This window comes from Mytilus edulis, chromosome 6 (genome assembly GCF_963676685.1).
Source record: "Mytilus edulis chromosome 6, xbMytEdul2.2, whole genome shotgun sequence".
In the NCBI taxonomy this organism is placed as follows: Eukaryota; Metazoa; Mollusca; class Bivalvia; order Mytilida; family Mytilidae; genus Mytilus; species Mytilus edulis.
In genome coordinates, this window is record NC_092349.1 from 65,946,538 (window position 1) to 65,965,879 (window position 19,342).

The 19,342-nt window shown below is 30.7% G+C and overlaps 1 protein-coding gene and 1 long non-coding RNA gene across 2 annotated transcripts in view; one reads left to right on the forward strand and one right to left on the reverse strand.

The window, feature by feature from the left end:
* The window catches only part of LOC139526784 (uncharacterized), a 67,872-nt gene that overhangs the window by 36,578 nt on the left and 11,952 nt on the right, over nucleotides 1-19,342 (reverse strand). The window lies entirely within an intron of this gene.
* LOC139526783 (uncharacterized) lies at nucleotides 7,298-13,291 on the forward strand. The gene is made up of 4 exons (XR_011665170.1): nucleotides 7,298-7,476; nucleotides 8,757-8,841; nucleotides 9,174-9,269; nucleotides 13,125-13,291. It is a non-coding gene; the product is annotated as an uncharacterized lncRNA (long non-coding RNA).

Genomic DNA, 19,342 nt, shown 5'->3' on the forward strand with positions numbered 1-19,342 from the left:
TTTCAAAAGTATGAATTATTCGAAATACTAAGTATTTTCTTATCCCAGTCATAGATTACCTTATCCGTATTTGGCACATTTTTTTTTGGAATTCGGGTCATCAATGCTCTTCAACTTTTTACTTGTTTGGCTTTCCAACTATTTTTATCCAAGCGTCACTGATGAGTTTTATGTAGACGAAACGCGCGTCTGGCGTATTAAATTATAAGCCTGGTACCGTTGATAACTATTGTATGTCTTTTTCGTTGTAAGCAATGACATTGTCAGTTTATTTCCGATTTATGAGTTTGACTGTCCCTTTTTTGTCCCTCTTTTTGAAATTCTTACAACCAAAAATACGATTATCGTTTGTTTTAATATTAAAAGAGTAAACAAAGGAATAATTTTATGAAGAAGAAAAAACTCAAGTGATTGCAGCGACCAACAGATTCACTTTATATTGCGCTGAGCAGCTGACGATTATAATTGATTCATAATAGTGTACGTGAGAGTACTTCATGATAAAAACTATAACCAACAATGTCGTTTTTTTTTAATAAAAATAAATTACCAGCCACATCCACGAGGTCGTCTAAGTTGGTCTAAGCTAGCACAATTGTGTTAAAACTCGTGACACGGTTCATAACAAAGACCGCGTCAAGTTCTCAAAGCTGGTGAAGCATTTATTGTTGTGCTCTCAAAGTCATGATATGCAGATTGATGAAGGAAAACCGTTTAATTAATTGTTCTGTGGAATGGTCTTTGTTTTTTTTTTATATATATAGAATCAGATCTAGCCTAGCATTGTTAGGTTGATTTTTGATGCACCGTAAGAAAATTATGGGTATATAAATATAAGATATAAATATGGGAAATAAAATGTCGTTATTTCAATCCAAATTTGACGTTTGCAATTGTTGTATTTTCCCAGTTTTGACGCTGTAGACTTTTTCCTGTTTGCACTTGAAATAAACAGATACGGTTAAGGATGCCTCATATCTAGGCTACCATCTAGAAATTGAGAATTCGAGCAAATTAAAACAAAACATTACGGGAAAAGAGATTAGGATCCTCCTTTAATAAAGGGTTCTAGAATATCGTATTAACTTTGAGATATGTTTTTTTTCACACTCTATATGCAGGAGTTACTAGAATGTTGCTGCATATGAATGAAAAGTGCACAATGAGAATGCTGAAATTATCTAATTTTATCGATTTGTACTCGTCATACCCTTTTTGTCAATTACTAGATGTAACTCAAGATGTTTGAGCAAACTTTACTGTAAATTAGGTATCCTTTGTTTCAAGCTCGATGGTATAGATGAGCATAAAATTGTCACCAACATTGAATTATTTTACGGAAAGACATCATCTGCATAGCCGAAGTTAACGAGCAAAATTCTTTTTAATTTTCATCATTATTCCTTGAAGGAAGTCTGGTATGTAGAAAGGTACAAGTCAGTAAAAATAGAAAAGTACAAGTGGTTCCCATCGGAATGATGATTTTTTGTTAAAAACACATCCTCTTAACATATTTATTGTATTGACAATCAGTAATTGATGCATCTTGACAATGTCAGTTTCTGAAAAATGTTTACGATTTTCCCTACATTACATAAGATACCTTTCCCTTCTTTTTTATGAAAAAAGGACAGAACCAATTATATGAATTTGTCTTTTACTTTATGTTTAGGGCAGAACAAGTGAAATGTTTTATACTATTAAAATGTTTCAGGTCAAAGGGTCATCATTCCATTTATTATTGAAAATTTATCTTCAACGACTCTTAAAATGATTGAACAAAAATCTTTCTCTTAATCTACAATCTCTGAACTGTGAACATTATTTTAATAAATGAGTAGTAACACAATCTCAATTCTCCATACGTCAAAGTTCATTTGACTAAATGAGCAATTAGCAGTGATACAATGGATTTAGTAAATAGATGTCATAACCAGTCATAGAAAAAACATGGACTTGTGCAATGCTAAGATACAAGTTTTATTGGGGTTTTTTCTCCTCATAATTTACTTCTAATCTTTTACCTTCATACATGGAAAATCATATCCTTTATCAGATCATTATGGAATTGAAGTTACTGTAGAAACTAACTGTAAACCTGCTTGTCATCACCATTATTGAAATGTACTTTTATGTAATGAATTATATAATTAACATGTGTATATACTAATTGACCAATAATATTAATTAAATCGCAGTGCGATACACTTTTATGAAAATAGGGTTGTTCATCAGAGTATTTCATTTTTAAGGTATAAGATTTGACGTATTACATGTACGCACAGTCTCGAAAATAATATAAACCGAACCACGTCCTCTTTTTTGTATATACACATTGTTTTGAATTTTTATAATATCCGCCAAAGAATTGATTCAACGCAATACGGCAAGTTTTTACAACACTAACATACTTTCCTTATGCATTGTTATGACAGCCAAAATTACAGTACACCCTTCCCTTGTGTACATCTCCTTGTATGAAACAAGAATGTTTTGTTCGAAATACATATTAATCAACATGAAGGCAAACAATTGATATCAAAAGCTTTGAAATTATTTGGAAAAAACTCTCTGCAGTACTCTTTAACTTCGTGTAAAAAAAAGATGCGATAAGACTGCCAGTTAAACAATTTTCCAGTGTTCCTTTTATCAGTACAACATAAGAACAAACTATAAAAAAATCAGCTGAAAAAGGATTAACGCATTTGATGGAAACAAATAGAAATACATCTAACAAAATCAAAGAATGGACGTGGACACCCCACGACAAAATGAGACTAAATAAAGATCTGAGAGTACTCGCAGTTCCTCGCAGTTTCTTTCAGCTAGTTCAAAGACAACAACATCATTTAACACAGTGTAAAGGACAGACCATATGTGGGGTATGATTCAAGCTATTATTTGTCACTTAAAAGTCAAAAACGTAATATAATGTGATCATTTTAGTGCAGAAAGGTGACCTGTGATATCAATATACCGATACATGAATTCCGTGTAAAATGTTGAATAAAATCATCCAAGGCCTGATTCAAAAATAAATTTAATTCAAATGAATATATTTTTTAAAAATCATGTGGCATAAAAAAAAAAGTTGCAAGGCTTTGGCGTGTATATATATATATATATAAACATTAAGTTATATTTTAAAAAATTACTGAGGCAATGAAGACAAGACGTTTAAAGTTCTAATGCTACTTTGCAAAAAAACAATCAAACATGTTAACACTGATGTCCGGCACATTATGAACATATAAAAGATATTATGTTGTTGATTATAATAAAATTTTAATTTTGAATTCAAGGAGCATTCTCATAGCTTTTCCTTTCAGTCTAAATTTGTTGCATGATTATAATAAAACTTTTGTTTTTGTTTCGATACCGATTTCCATCTTATCATTTTAAGCATTAATAAAGAAACCGAAAGTTTTAACTTCATACGTCAATACAGTTCAATGTTTATATTGCTAACACGAACCTCTTTTCACTAATTTCTGTAATGTGGGGATAACTACGAAAAGGTTTGTTGTACTTCTTCGCTGAGATGAATCAAATTGGAACAATTCAGAAAAAACGTTTCTGACAGAAAATGTTTGTTGTCAATTTCTATATATGTGTACATCATATTTGTCAAAAATTTAAAACATTTAAAAAAAAACATGTAAGCTGATGAGTTTAATGTTATTGAAATATTTTGTTTATCCTTCAAGATACGATAGCTTTTTGCCATCGCTTGATCGTAAATCAATAGCTTTTCATACTCCCATATTCATACTTTTTTTGCTAATGAAGTACGGTTCCTACTGAACTGTTTCTTTTTGGAATAAGCTTTATACTTTCTAAAATAAGTAACCAGAAAACTCAATGAAATTATCTTTTTGTTGACGGTTTTTGTCCTGTGTTGGCATATTCACCCTTTATAACATTCATAATTGATAAAAAAAAGTCACAAATTATATTCACTTTTTCTGAACTGACATTTTGTGAATTTCGAAAAAAAAATGTCATGCGCATGCCACACCTAAGATCAAACTTTGCTTATTAAGGGCATATTCAACAGTTTATTTCTGACAGTTAGATTTTTTCCCTTTGAGATATATAGGCTATTTTTATCTGCTTAGATCAAATATGTAATAAAAATATACCTTCGAGGTCGAAATTTCAGATATTTGCTCGAAATTTGGATTTGTGGGCGTATTTTTCCTCCCGACAGAAATGCATATTTTTTTTTTGTTTTAAAAGATAAACACAAGCTGTTTTTCTTTTTTATATAAGTAGTCAATAAATTTATAAAATATTTGGTTCAGAAATATTTTTAATTTATCAAATGTTCATGAATGTAGAAAAAACGTCACTTGCTGTATAGTTATCTTTGAACATAGTGCATCATTGACTTTTTCATGAAATTTGATACAAATAATCATCAGACGTAATCAAACCGAATGTCATTTTAAAACAGAGGGGTCCATGAACTCGTTTAAAACTTAATCAGTTTGAATGATAGAAATCAGTCGAAAAATGCATCTTTCCCCGATATGTCACACTTTGACGTCTCGAAAATAACATTTTACGTTAGCAACGTCATTACCTCCCCTATAACTGTAACATATACCTATAAGCAAGTGCTTGCCATTATAGGAAAATAAAGGTCGGATACTTTAATCTTTCGTATATGCTTTAATAAAGAATAATTTGTAATATATATTCCCTAAAAATACCAACTTCTGCAAATTGCTATATACGAATGTATGTTTTTTTTATTCTTTATATATTATTGAGTATCGCATACTTATTTAATACTTTGACTATTTGCGTCGGATTTATTCAAAGAAAATGTTAAATATAAGACACAAAAGTCTGTGGAAAATGCTATGTAGTTATAATTATGCTTTAATAACTTCATATGTCACCAAGACACTCATACCATTTGAAATATGTATAGTTTTGATAGTATATCCAGCCTTCATGCTTTTTACTTCGCCAGAGTGTTTGAACTGAAGAAAAAAATAATGATGAACAACAGGCCTTTGTATACCTTTATGTTTTGTTATCAATCTGATGATAGCTAATTGATTGCTTGATTTGTTAATGGTGTTTAATGTCATGTTTGTGCAATTTGCGTAATAATGACTAACATAATTAATTAGCAAATGAAGCCTGAGTACACGTAGTTTGTCAACAAACTTTAACAGGATACTGTACATTTTAGTTAATCAAGTAAGGTGACGAACGAGGCCCGGCGAAACGGGATGATTCAGAGAAAGTTAGACTCAAACTTTTTAAAAGAACCAGAGAATAAAAGGTAGTTCTCGCCATTTTCGAAAGACACAAAACCTAGAATTTGTCCGGTGACATAAACATAAGTTGGTTAGATGATTCAATTAAAAATTGAAGACAAAATCAAAACAATCATGATAATGATACGGCGTAAATGTACGTTACATATTTTATTCAAACCTTAAAATCTTCAAAAAAGTGTCATAACTCTGTTGCAAGAATAATTCGTGTGTCGTGGATAGTTTGAGTGTTAACAATGTGTTAGTTGTTTAATTAGTTTTTTAAATTAACGTAAAACTAGATAACCGTCAAAAATATTTACGTATTTCCTTCAATTAAAATAAAAAGAGCAGTCGCTTCACTATCTACCATTTTAATAGTCTTCTTTGATTATCTATATCTGTTCTGACTCATTTATAAGATATTATTTATACATATAAGTTCCTATAACGATTATATTTTGGAGATAATACATGTATTGGGGAATTTTTTGTTGTTGTACTTCAGTGTCTTTATCGGTTTTCGTTTGTAACATGGATTTGTTTTTCTCAATTGATTTATAACTTTAAAACAGTGGTAAACTACTGTTGCCGTTATTTAATCGAATAAGGCTTACTTTATCAATAAGAAACCAATAACTAAGACATTACAAAACATATATTTGTGAAGGATTAGCTAATGTTCAGGGTAAATTGTACAGCCTTTACAACACTCATTCTCCAATACAACTCATATATTTGTACGATTCCGAGCATTGAAGTGTTGATGTGTAAAATAAAGAAACAAAAGATTTGACTTTCAAATGTCAATAAGGAAAAACATGATTTAAACAATTTAATTTAACAAAAAAATATATTCATTCAATTTAGCCATGTATTTGAAAAATATTTTTTCTTTACATGTTCCTTAAATATTATCCATTATCCCGTTTTAGAATATTCATACACAAAACGTTCGTTGTACAATGTGATTTTGGTAGACTAACTATCAATCAGATCATGCAAAAATATTTCACAAAAAAACTCCAACAACCCGCGAACTAATTCAATTGTGATGAAGAGGTTCTGTCTGATTTGCTAAAACATTTAAACAGCGAATGCCTTACTTCTAAAAAATATAAAATGTCACATGTTGTTTATATCGTCCTCAATGTTCTTTATATTCTACTATTTATTTATCCTTTTCAGAACATTGTTGTCCATAGCTGTAATGTTTTTTCTTAATAACGGACTGTATAAGTTGAAGAATACATCAATATAAGTATCAAGACACATCTGTACAATAAGTATGTAGGACTCTAAAGTGCGATGGTACTCGAAAGTACGATGGTGTTTCACGCTTAAGTGCGATGGACCAATAGGGCCGCTATTAGGGTAAGGTTCGGGGGCTTTAAAAAACGTTCAAGAATATTCAATGTAAAAATTGTCCTTTTGCAAAATCTAGTATTTTAAGGTATACCGTATATATATATGATAGTCATTATAATTTAGCAGCAGTCTTAAGTGAATGATCCTAAAAGACCACCACGTAAAAATTGATATAAAGGTAATTTAGGTGAAACAAAATACTGTATTTTTGTAAATGAACTTTTAAAAATTCGGATGTATTAATTATTGTAATAACAGGTGTAGCTTGCCGTTCACACGTTTTAGTCTATAACTGTTTAGACCCCTCCCCCGTTTTTTACAATTGTCCTTGTAAATTACAAATACAAAGGACGATGTATGATAAGTGCAGTATTTGGCCCCTTTGTATGCAAAAAAATGAATAACAATATCTGGGGCAAAAATGACCACAAACAGTTACTTATGTTTTATATTTTGTTGAAATAAAACTTATTTTTCAAGTTTATGCAGAAAATCGATTATAAATGATGCTATGAAAAAATCATAACCGGGTGTCTATACGGAAAATCGTACTTTTCCGACTCTACTTTGAATGATTAAAATATGAGCGCAAGTGAGAACATGTAAAATATTTTACATATGGTATTTATGATATAGTATTGGCATTATATACAAATTTCATAGATGTTCTCAACTGCGCTCATACCAAAATCTTCAAAAAATATCTGGAACAGTCGTTGATTTTTGCGGGCGGTTTATTTATGTCTGACAACATCCGGTTCCAGTTGCCAGGGAAGCTGGATAGCATCAAAGTCAACAAACTACCACTGCTGTGATAATATATGATTATAGAATGGTAAATGTGATACTTATTCATGCAAAAACAGAGATATATCATAAATCTCATGTGGGGAAATGCACGGGTTCCATAAAAAGTCCCAAGAAGAAACAAAAGAAATCATAAAATAAATTCCCGAAAAAGAGCAGACGTCATCGACGTCACATGTCACTGTCAGCTCACTATATTACAAAGCAGTAATTATAATGAGAGTGGTAAATGTGATGTCAAAAGCTGATATATACTACAAAACATAACTTGAGATAATGCATAGGTTCCATAAATACTTCCAAACCAAAGAAGTATAAATTCACAAAAACACATGGTCACCGCCGTTCATGCTCAGAGGCTGAATTCAGCCTGACGCCAGTGAAGGAACAGACACCATACTTGTTTGAAAGCAAAAAACATATTGCCCTAGCAGATCAATTGTTTTTCTGAATGTAACCGTTGTTAATACGACTTGAAATCCAGATGGTCAACCATCGGGTTTCAAAAAAAAACAATTTGTATGTTTGTACTGAATTCTAAAACTGATTATCTCCCCTCGCAGTCAGAATAAAAGTACTTTTTATAAAATTTTCCTTTCAAATACTTGTTAGAAATAAAATAACACAACCATAATTCATTTCATATGGTATTATATAATATATACTAGAAGATTATATGAAGAAAATTCACATTCAATGAAATGCTGCAACAACAAATAACAAAATATGTAAATATTGTAAACCTATTGACTTGAAAGAAGGTAGCTGTACGACTATATATATCTATTAAAAGTTATTTTTAGCCTGATTTGAAGTATTGTTTTATAAAAAATGTCCAGAAAGTAACAAAAATTTGTTATAACTACTTCAATTCTTGTCAATGTAAATTGTGCTAATATTTCTAATTTGGCATGGATTAAATGCACATGATGCAACATACATTTACATAAAAAAAATATAATAATTTAAACAGAATTTGATGAATTAAAATTAAATAAAAGATCATCCAGGTTGACAAATTCTTCCCAGTTGTATGTTGCAAATTACTAGGACTTATCATTGTTCCTCAAATCAAAACGGATGGAGTCGGCCTCCAAATTACAATTTAGAAGAGACTAAAAACCAAACAATTTATAGGTCAGGACCGGTGAAAAGAAAGTTGAACATTTGTGGTTCTTAAATATGAAAAAAGCAAGTTTCTTTTATTTAGGTTCACTGGTTTCTTCAACACAGTTTGAAATATTCAAGATTGTTTTAATAAATAAATCCCTTGTTGTTTTTGATTTTCATAATTAATTTATTTTGTAGATTGTCTCCAAAAAGTTTTAAATGAGACTGTATATGCCATGTATACCAAATAAGCCATGGAATGAACTAAAGATGAATTTTAACTGTAAGTATTTGTTCCTCCGAACTTTTGTTAAGTTTGATACTATATTAAAACTTGTAAATATAAATTAGTTCAACATGTGTGGTTCTTAGAAATGAAAAATCAAGTTCCTTTTAATAAGCCTATCTTTCCGTCATTGCTTTCCAGCTCACCATGTTAATAATATTCAATGTTAAAATATTCAATATAAAAAAGAAGATGTGGTATGATTGCCAATGAGAACTAACAGCCTTATTTATGTAAACAAATGAAGATTATTTTGATAATTAAATCCCTTGCTGCACTTAATTTTCATCTATACTTTATTTATTTTACAAATGTATTTTAAATTGTAGATTGTCTCCAAAACGTTTTGATAGTGATTTGATCTGTCGTATACAACAAAAAGCCATGGCATGCATTAAGATATGAATTAAAGATGAATTGTAACCGTAAGTATTTACTAATTTTTGTTAAGTTTGAGACTATATTAAAACTTGCAAAAGTCCAGAGGGAGGATTCCGGGGGTTTGATACCCCCCTTTTTTTTGACGATCAATGCATTCAAGGCCGTAGCTAGGCATCTTATTTTAGTGAGGCAAAATAATTGAGCCGAGCGAAGCGAGGCGAAAATTTTTTTTGGAGGGTATGAAATGAATGGTGCAAAATCCTGCATTCTAGGCATTTTTAGAGAGTTTGATAATGTTTTGAATTTGGACACTTTTTATATAATTTTTTTATATTTTAAGACTTTTACTAACACCAAATTTTTAACAACTTTATTTAAATCTATATGCAAGATAATCATCCAAATATCACTGATTTGAGTCTGATGCCAGAACATAGAACAAACATCGATTCAGTAGAGTTTGCCAAATTTTTCTATGGCCGGTTCAGTCAAATCGTTTCAGAATCATAATTTGGTCTGCTGATATCCTTATCGCGATGAACATGGCAAGCCCGCACAATCTCTCGCCACTCATGCATGCTCTTTTCCAAGGGACCTAAAACAATATTTTTCTAATCCTTTGAATAAATTGATATAGGAAGATGTGGTATGAGTGCTAAAGAGGCAACCCTCAATCCAAGTCACAATTATAAAGGTAAACCATTCTAGGTCATTGTACGGTCTTCAACACAGAGCCTAGCTATGCTCACACTGAAAAGCAAGCTATAAAGAGCCCAATAATTAAAAGTGAATATTGCTTCTTTTTGGACCAATTTCAATTGGGTTTTATTTTTGAAATCTTTTGGTTCTTTAATATGCTAAATCTAATCATGCATTAAGTTTTTTGAATTTGGACCCCGTTATTAGATTGGTCCATATTGAGGTCCAAAGGCTCCAAAATTGAACTCTGTTTGATTTCATCAATAATTGAATCAATAAGGGTTGTTTGATAGCCAAATATATCCATGTATTTAGATTTTTAATTTATGGTCCCTCTTTCAAATTGGTCTACATTAAGGTCCACAAGGTCCAAAATTAAACTTTTTTGATTTTAACAAAAAAATAATTGTTGGGGTTATTTGATATGCAGAATTTTAACATGTATTTAAATTTTTGTCGAGCCTTCGACTTTAGTCGAAAAAGCGAGACTAAGCGATCCTACATTCCGTCGTCGGCGGCGGCGTCAACAAATATTCACTCTGTGGTTAAAGTTTTTGAAATTTTAATAACTTTCTTAAACCATACTGGATTTCTACCAAACTTGGACAGAAGCTTCTTTATGATCATAAGATAGTATCCAAAAGTAAATTTTGTGAAAATGAAATTCCATTTTTTCCATATTTTACTTATAAATGGACTTAGTTTTTCTGCGGGGAAACATTTCATTCACTCTGTGGTTAAAGTTTTTAAAATTTTAATAACTTTCTTAAACTATCCTGGGTTTGTACCAAACTTGGACAGAAGCTTGTTTATGATCATAAGATAGTATCCAGAAGTAAATTTTGTAAAAAGATAAATCCATTTTTTTCCATATTTTACTTTTAAATGGACTTAGTTTTTCTGCGGGGAAACATTACATTCACTCTGTGGTTAAAGTTTTTAAAATTTTAATAACTTACTTAAACTATCCTGGGTTTTTACCAAACTTGGACAGAAGATTGTTTATGATCATAAGATAGTATCCAGAAGTAAATTTTGTAAAAAAATAAATCCATTTTTTCCATATTTTACTTTTAAATGGACATAGTTTTTCTGCGGGGAAACAACACATTCACTCTGTGGTTAAAGTTTTTAGAATTTTAATAACTTTCTTAAACTATCCTGGGTTTGTACCAAACTTGGACAGAAGATTGTTTATGATCATAAGATAGTATCCAGAAGTAAATTTTGTAAAAAAATAAATCCATTTTTTCCATATTTTACTTTTAAATGGACATAGTTTTTCTGCGGGGAAACATTTCATTCACTCTGTGGTTAAAGTTTTTAAAATTTTAATAACTTTCTTAAACTATCCTGGGTTTGTACCAAACTTGGACAGAAGCTTAATAATGATCATAGAATAGTATCCAGCAGTAAATTTTGTTAAATAATAAATAGATTTTCTTCCAGTTAATAAAATTGAGAATGGAAATGGGGAATGTATCAAAGAGACAACAACCCGACCATAGAAAAAACAACAGTGGAAGGTCATCAACAGGTCTTCAATGTATTGAGAAATTCCCGCACCCAGAGGTGTCCTTTAGCTGGCCCCTAAACAAATATATAGTCCAGTGATAATGAACGCCATACTAATTTCCAAATAGTACACAAGAAACTAAAATTTAAATAATACAAGACTAACAAAGACCAGAGGCTCCTGACTTGGGACAGGCGCAAAAATGTGGCAGTGTGAACCATACATACATGTACAGTCTGCAGTTGTTATTAAAACATTTATTAGATTCATAAACTATCCTGAATTTTAACCAAACTTGGACAGAAGCTTCTTACAATCAGAAGATTGTATCAAAAGGAATATTTTTATTGAGTTTTTTCCTCATTTTTGTTGAGTCTGCGATTTACAGCAAAAGTAGGCGAGACACTGGGTTCCGCGGAACCCTTACAAATTTTTGATTAAGAGCCCAGTTTGTAAGTTGGTCCAAGTTTGAGTACTTTGATTTTCTTAATCTAAACATGTATTATTTTGTTTTTATGTACCTATTTAAGTTGGTCCTCATTGAGGTCCAAAGAGTCAAGAATTAAACTTTGTTTAATTCCATCCAAAATTGAATTAATTACGGTTCTTTGATATGCCAAATCTAACCATGTATTAGGATTTAAAATTTTGGGTCTCTTTTTAAATTGGTCTACATTAATATCAAAAAGGTCCAAAATCAAACTTTGTTGATTTTAAAACAAACAATAATTATAAAGGTTCTTTGATATGCAGAATTTAAACCAGTATTTTTATTTTTGAATATGGGCCCATATTAGGATTTAAAATTTTGGGTCTCTTTTTAAATTGGTCTACATTAATATCAAAAAGGTCCAAAATCAAACTTTGTTGATTTTAAAACAAACAATAATTATAGAGGTTCTTTGATATGCAGAATTTAAACCAGTATTTTTATTTTTGAATATGGGCCCAGTTTTTTAATTGGTCCAAATGAGGGTCCAACACCATATTTGTTTGATTTTGACAAACATTGAATATATGGAGTTATTTGGTATGCTGAATCTTACCATGGATTTAGATTTTATTTTTTGGGTCCTGTTATCAAATTGGTCCACATTGAAGTAAAAAAGGGTCAGAAATTAAACTTTGTATGATATCATCTAAAATTGAATCCTTAGGGTTTTATATACAGTTAGGATACAAATCTTCAACCCTCCATTTTTTTCTACATGCACGATTCATAAATATTCATTACCTGATGTATAGGCCTATCAAAATGATGACAAGCCATAGAGGAATGTTCATTAAGGATGTTAGCTTTTCTTGTTTCTGACTTTTAATCGTATATTCGAATCTGCATGTTTTATCCATGTATATGATACATGGTATAGTCAATATTTTCTTTTACTGACAACAGTATGATTGATATCTGTTACCGAAATATTTATAAAGAACTGCATTTATTTTTTCCTTGTTTTATGCTGTTTGTGTTGTTTTGTATTCTTTTAGGCGTGTGTATATATATATTTAACATGTAAGAAAAATGATATGAGATAGTAATGGTTTCAATTTATACCTTTTACTAGCACTTTCACAAGTGCTTTCAAAGAACTTCAGATAATGAAATATAACCATAATAATGTTTTTGTCTGTAATGTGTCAGTATATAATGCTCACAGTATTTCATTTTTTTTCATTTTTCCAGTATTTTACAAGATGACTGTGAATTGCTGCCTTTGTAAGAACTTACTAGTGGTGAGATGTATAGACAGGAAGACATACAGACAAAGACATTTCCCTGTTACTTATAATGTATTATTTAATTACATTTCAATAATAGTATGGATAATTAAAATGATATTTATTTTTAAAGATCTGGTTGTTTTCTTTAGTGCCAAATAATAACTGGTAAACAGAGTTCATAGGATGACATAAAACATCTGCTTTTAAAAAAATGTGTTATGAAACAGAAAATGATCCCTTGATGAATGAACAGAAAAAAAACTTATTGACATTTACCACAAAAAATTGACTAAAGGTTTGCAGTTTTATATTGCGAGTTTGATAAATAAAAAATAAACACCTGTGAAAATAGAAACAAATGCAGTAAGTGTAATTTAAAAAAATACAGCCACGTTTACCCAACTCATCTGTAAAAAAAACTGACACACAAAGAAAGGCAATGCTAAAACTATGACTAATGACCTTCTGCTGTTGTTTTTTTATTTGGTCGAGTTGTTGTCTCTTTGACATATTCCCCATTTCCATTCTCAATTTTATACGATACATCTTCCTTTGCAACTTATGCACTTAATGTTAAATCTGTTGTTATTGTTAAAAAAATAGTATATGCTGAAGAAATCATAGGATACACACATTGTTATGCATTTAGAAAAATACTGCAGCTTATATATATATATGAAAACAATCATTGACATATGGAAATCAATCATATATTTTCTATACACAAATGTAATTTTTTTCTCAAAAAATGGTTACCATGCAAAATTGACAGTGCACGGTAGTTTAAGGTCATAGAACTAATCTGAAACTGATGCATAGGAAACCAAAGCTTGCACGAAGAAAAAGTTTGTTGTTGTCATGCCATGAAAATTATATGTGCAAAAACATATTTAATTGCTTGAAATAGTATGCTTGCTATGTGAAATACATGTTGCTAGGTAGTTTTTCAGCAAAATACCAGTCTGAAACTTATGAATGGAACAAACTAGCTTATTTGTATGAATGATAAGTTGTTAAACACCAAATGTAAGTTATGGATGCAATTACATACTTTAAATGCCTGAAATAGTATGGTTGCTATGGAAAATACCCGTTGCTAGGTATATTTAATGGAAAATACCAATCTTAAAACTATAAATAGAAAATCTAGCCAGTAGGATTTAACTATTGATTTTTGGTTTTGTGATTTTGGTGGTATGTGCAACTACATACTTTATATGCCTGAAATAGTCCGGTTGCTATGCAAAATTCACGTTGTTAGGTAGTTTCTAAGCAAAATTCAAGCCTGAAAGTGATGCATGGAACAAACTAGCTTGTTTGTATTAATACTCTGTTGTTGTCATACACTTAATGTAACTTTTTTGTGCAAATATATACATTAAATGCCTGTAATAGTGTGGTTGCTAAGCAAAATTAACTATATTCTTTAGTTGCTATGCATAATACATTTATTTTCTTTGTTGAAGGAATCAAAAAACCTTAAACAGATTATCATTATAATATAGTTTAACATAATAAACCATTAAAAGTCTTTAAAAAAGAGATTTTTTTACGAAAAACAGACAATGCAAGTTTGATTTTAAAAATTGGTTGCTAGGCAACCAATAGTCACGGGAACAAATAAAAGTTGGTATTTTTTTAAGTACCTACCCAAGGGCTATTGATGGTATAAATATTAACAGGTTCTGAGAGGGGGCCAAAAATGACTCTTATCATACATCGTCCTTTCAATTTTTGTCGGAATATGACTGTAGCATTTATTTGTTCACGCTTTGACTTAAATGAGAGAGAAAGACGATGTTCGCCGAGTTTAATTTTCTCCATTTTTGTAGTCACTACACATTCGTGTTTTATTTTCCTGCAATGTACAATTTATAATTTGTGCATTAAAACATATACCTTTACTTTGCCGACGTTACTTTTCAATCAAAGCGACAACATTTTAACGTGGACCGCAAAATAAACTGCAACATAAACAATGCATCCGTTCGCTTCCAATAAAAGCAGGATACAGGACATCTATGCGAATACTACTTGTATCCATTAGGCTTATAGTAAAACGGTCGACTACATCAAGATACAAGTTAATTTTCCAGCTACCGCAATAAAACACATTTTCTCTAGCCGACAAAGCACAGGTTTAAATAAGTAATTGACATTTGGTTCAAAAGTTCTAAATCAAATATTTGTATTTTGATTTCCGGCATGATCATTTTGAGTTGAACAAATGACTGTTAACGTCATAATCCAACTACGTTTCTTACATTTTGTACGTCTATACTTTCGCGGACCATCGGACTTTAGCGTATGGAGGCATCGCACTTTAGCGTATACCATCACACTTTAGCGTGACCATCGTACATTAGCGTCCCCATCGTACTTTAGAGTCCTACAAGTATATTGTCGAAGGCTATATGTCCATGTTCACATATAATACTGGGTCCCTGTGGTGTATTTGTTTTTCTGAAATAAACGTAAAGGGATATTAAATTATTTTCAATTTGATACGAACAAAAGCAGACATATAGTATACATCAACGAAACCAAATACAACGATAGTTAACATACAGAAATCTATATGCAGAAATAAAAGCAATCGAAAATATTCATACATGCTATATATATGCAAATCGCAAAATAAGAATTTATGTAAAATATATTTGGAGACTTTCTATAGGACTAAATAACAACACAACAGAAAACGTAGAAGATTTAAAAATTTCAAATTTATAACTTTTGTAATTTTCATGTTTAAACCCTCTACGTACCATTGTCTGATATGTTCATGTTTTCGTAAACATTACCAGCAGTATTGCTCTTTTCCTCACCAACATCTTCATAACAAATCGAGCTGTAGAAGGAAAGTTACGACACACAGTATATATAATGGTAAATATACATAACGCATAATTTGTTTTAAGGAGATAATGTTATATTTTCAAGTGAGTATGTTAATGAAAAGCAAAGACTTAATTTTAGAAACAGATAAAAAAAAAAAAGATCCAAAATAGTTTAGAGAAAACTTGATTGACTAAATACCTTCTTTCTGGGCTCTTTTGTGGTTGTTTAGCATCTGAAAAATAATACATCAAGCCAGTATGTAGCAATATTTTAATCATATTTCAAATCATATCAGGATTCAATAAACTATTCTTTTTTTCATTTTCGTTGTTTCCGATCTACAACGTTGTGGATGTAAACCGGCTCAATGTTTTATCCAAACAAGAATCACCTTTTTTTTTAATAAGATTTATTCATATTGTTTTTAAGGGACATTTTCACTGACCGATGTAAGAGTTCTCAATTGATGAGTAATGAATACAATTTTGTTTCCTTTAACTGTTATCACCTGTATTAAGAAGTAAATGGATTACGCCTTCGTGTATTTTTTCTATTTACTATTTAAGTAGGATTATTCATATGTTTTTCATTGACGTTAGTTGACACTATGATATCCGCTATATCTTCAAATGTTTTGGTGATATCATTATAAAAGTAGAGCTATATTTCAATTTTAAACGTCTATAGTGAGAATGGGCAAGTGTCAAAAAGTTTAATCAATTATTACTACATGTAGATCGGACTTCTACTAACCCGTTTTAAGACCTCCTAATTCATTATATAAATGTGTGTCTGTCTGTTGCGTTTGTCTGTAAATCATAAGGCATAAAACATTTGAAATTATAACTTGAATTTAATATATACCATATAAATTCAAACTAGCTGAACTGTTTTAATTACACCATTTAGTCATAATATTTTTAAATGCAATATCCCTTATAAAATTAGAAACATTGATTTTCTCAATGTTGCAATCCCATTCAACTGAACACAGTATCAATTTTGTTTTCCCCTCATTTTGTGTCCACATTGTCCACCATGTTTCGATATTTTCATGTACGTATATATAATTGTTTCAATTTTCTATATCATGCAATTTCTTAACATTTTTATTGACAAGCTTACTGACATTAGATTAATTGTTTATGATCAGATGATTTGTATGCTGGTAACAGGTGTCTTTTTTAACCAAATAGTTTGCATATGAATGTTTCCCTTTTTCCGAGACAATAAAAAGATATCATCATCCAATAATTCATACAGATATTATGAAATGATGTATATTTTCCGATGAGACAACTTTCCACTAGAGACAGAATGACTTGAGAGTAATCAACTATCGGTAACTGATTGTCCTTCAATGATTAGCGAGACCCATATCTCAAAGCAAATTTAAAAGGCGCCGAAATAACGTATTTAATAAAAAAAAAAAAAACGAACTGTTTTAAGTACAAAACAAAAATCGAATAAAAATGTTGCAGCATGTATATGTAGCAAAAAAGGGATGACAGATTATATGCTACTGACTTGCAAACACAGGATATGACATAGTTGTACATGTTAGCGGGACCTCAATCTTTCCAAATCATTAACCATGTTTGGTTATGTGATATTTCAGCATGCCTTGTTGCACGTTTGTCATCTTTTGCTGTGCATGCACTTCTTTAGAAACATACGGTAATATTTAACCATCAAGATTGTTTAGAAATTTCCTTCAAACAAATATGGATAAAAATCTTTGACAAAGAATGTTCAGATGTCAGCCCCATCTAAATCTGACAAACTTTTAAAAGGATCAGAATCAACAAAGTTTGGAAAGAAGGGATAACTTATGGTGACAGTACTTTAGTATTGCTTCCATAGTATGTTCTCTCCATTTTATCTAATATGGTAATATTTTATAGTTTACGAACGATAGTGTATAGTCACTGATTGGAACGGAACATAACACAAGTCTAATGTTTGACTATTTCGCAAAGGGATTACATTTCTATGAAGAGGTAATAAGTTGGTTAAAGCAATCTACCGTGATCGATTTCAAACAAAATTTGTCACACAGTTTTCATCTCAGTATGATCCTCGATTTTGCTCCCGTTTTTACTTGTGCATCTTTGGTCCACGTTGCAATTAATAACTTTTTATATTAGATAACGTTTACTCCATTTGTACATCACGTTCGCCCCAATTCGATAAGTGAAATTAAAGTAAAATGTATAACCATGCAACAGGACAATATCAAACAGTTCAGACCAGAAATGGAACAACTGATATAACAGTCTAGTTAATTGTACGACAGTTAATCCTTTCAAATTAAGCAAGGATTATTCTACGGAGGATTTGTTATTTTCGTATATGTATCGAAGCGCTGACTAGTGAGATAATTAGAAATAATTTTCAATTGTAGATATATATATATATATATTAACCAAACAGTAGATTCAATCTGACAAGAATTGATACTCAATCGAATTCCTGCTTTTGTTCATCTAATCAGAAAATGTGCGACTCGACTATCTTGTTGTGTATGAACTTCGTTAATAGAGGGTGTGCTCCTCACACAAATGAGGAGAACGTCTGCAATCGATACAACATAAGTTTTACGGTCAGAATCACAAATTGATTGTGTTTCAACTCACTATTCATATGTTTTAACAGTTTTAAATCTTGAGATACTAATATAGTCGTCTGGTGAGTAGTGTTACCTATTGTATTCTATTCTCGCTTGTTACGTTTTTATTGATTTGACAATTCGTGTGGCGGACGATGCATGCATAGCAGGATACTTTTACCTTGTCAACACACCTAGTCTCTCTTCTTTTATTTGTCATGTATTTTCCTTGTTTTATGTCGGTTACCTTGATTTCTTTCTTGCTAAATGAGGTACAGGTACAATATATAAGACTGGAACACTAATAACTACTGTCGCCTTAATTTAGACATTAACATAGTCTAATCAAGTAGTTGTTATCAAACTTATCAGGATAAGAAGATAAAACCATTTTTTACCTTGGCACATGAAGTTCTGTTTCATAAACTACGCTGATGCTCTGTTTTATAGAAAGGAAAATGATATTAGCCAACATATCGGAATTCAAATGGGGACTAACTGAGAAATTTTTTTGTGGACCTGTTTCTGTATTGATACGAAATACAATTTATGACTAAAATCATCATTGACCCGTCGAAACAACATATATAAATGATATATTTTCTCACAAAAATGAGGAGTTTTGTATGTACACTAACGAGATTTATCCTGCTGTGCTGACTTTAGAGAAATGTATACAAACAATGCACTTTGTCCTTTTCCGGCTCTTGATATCAATATTTTTAATGGGA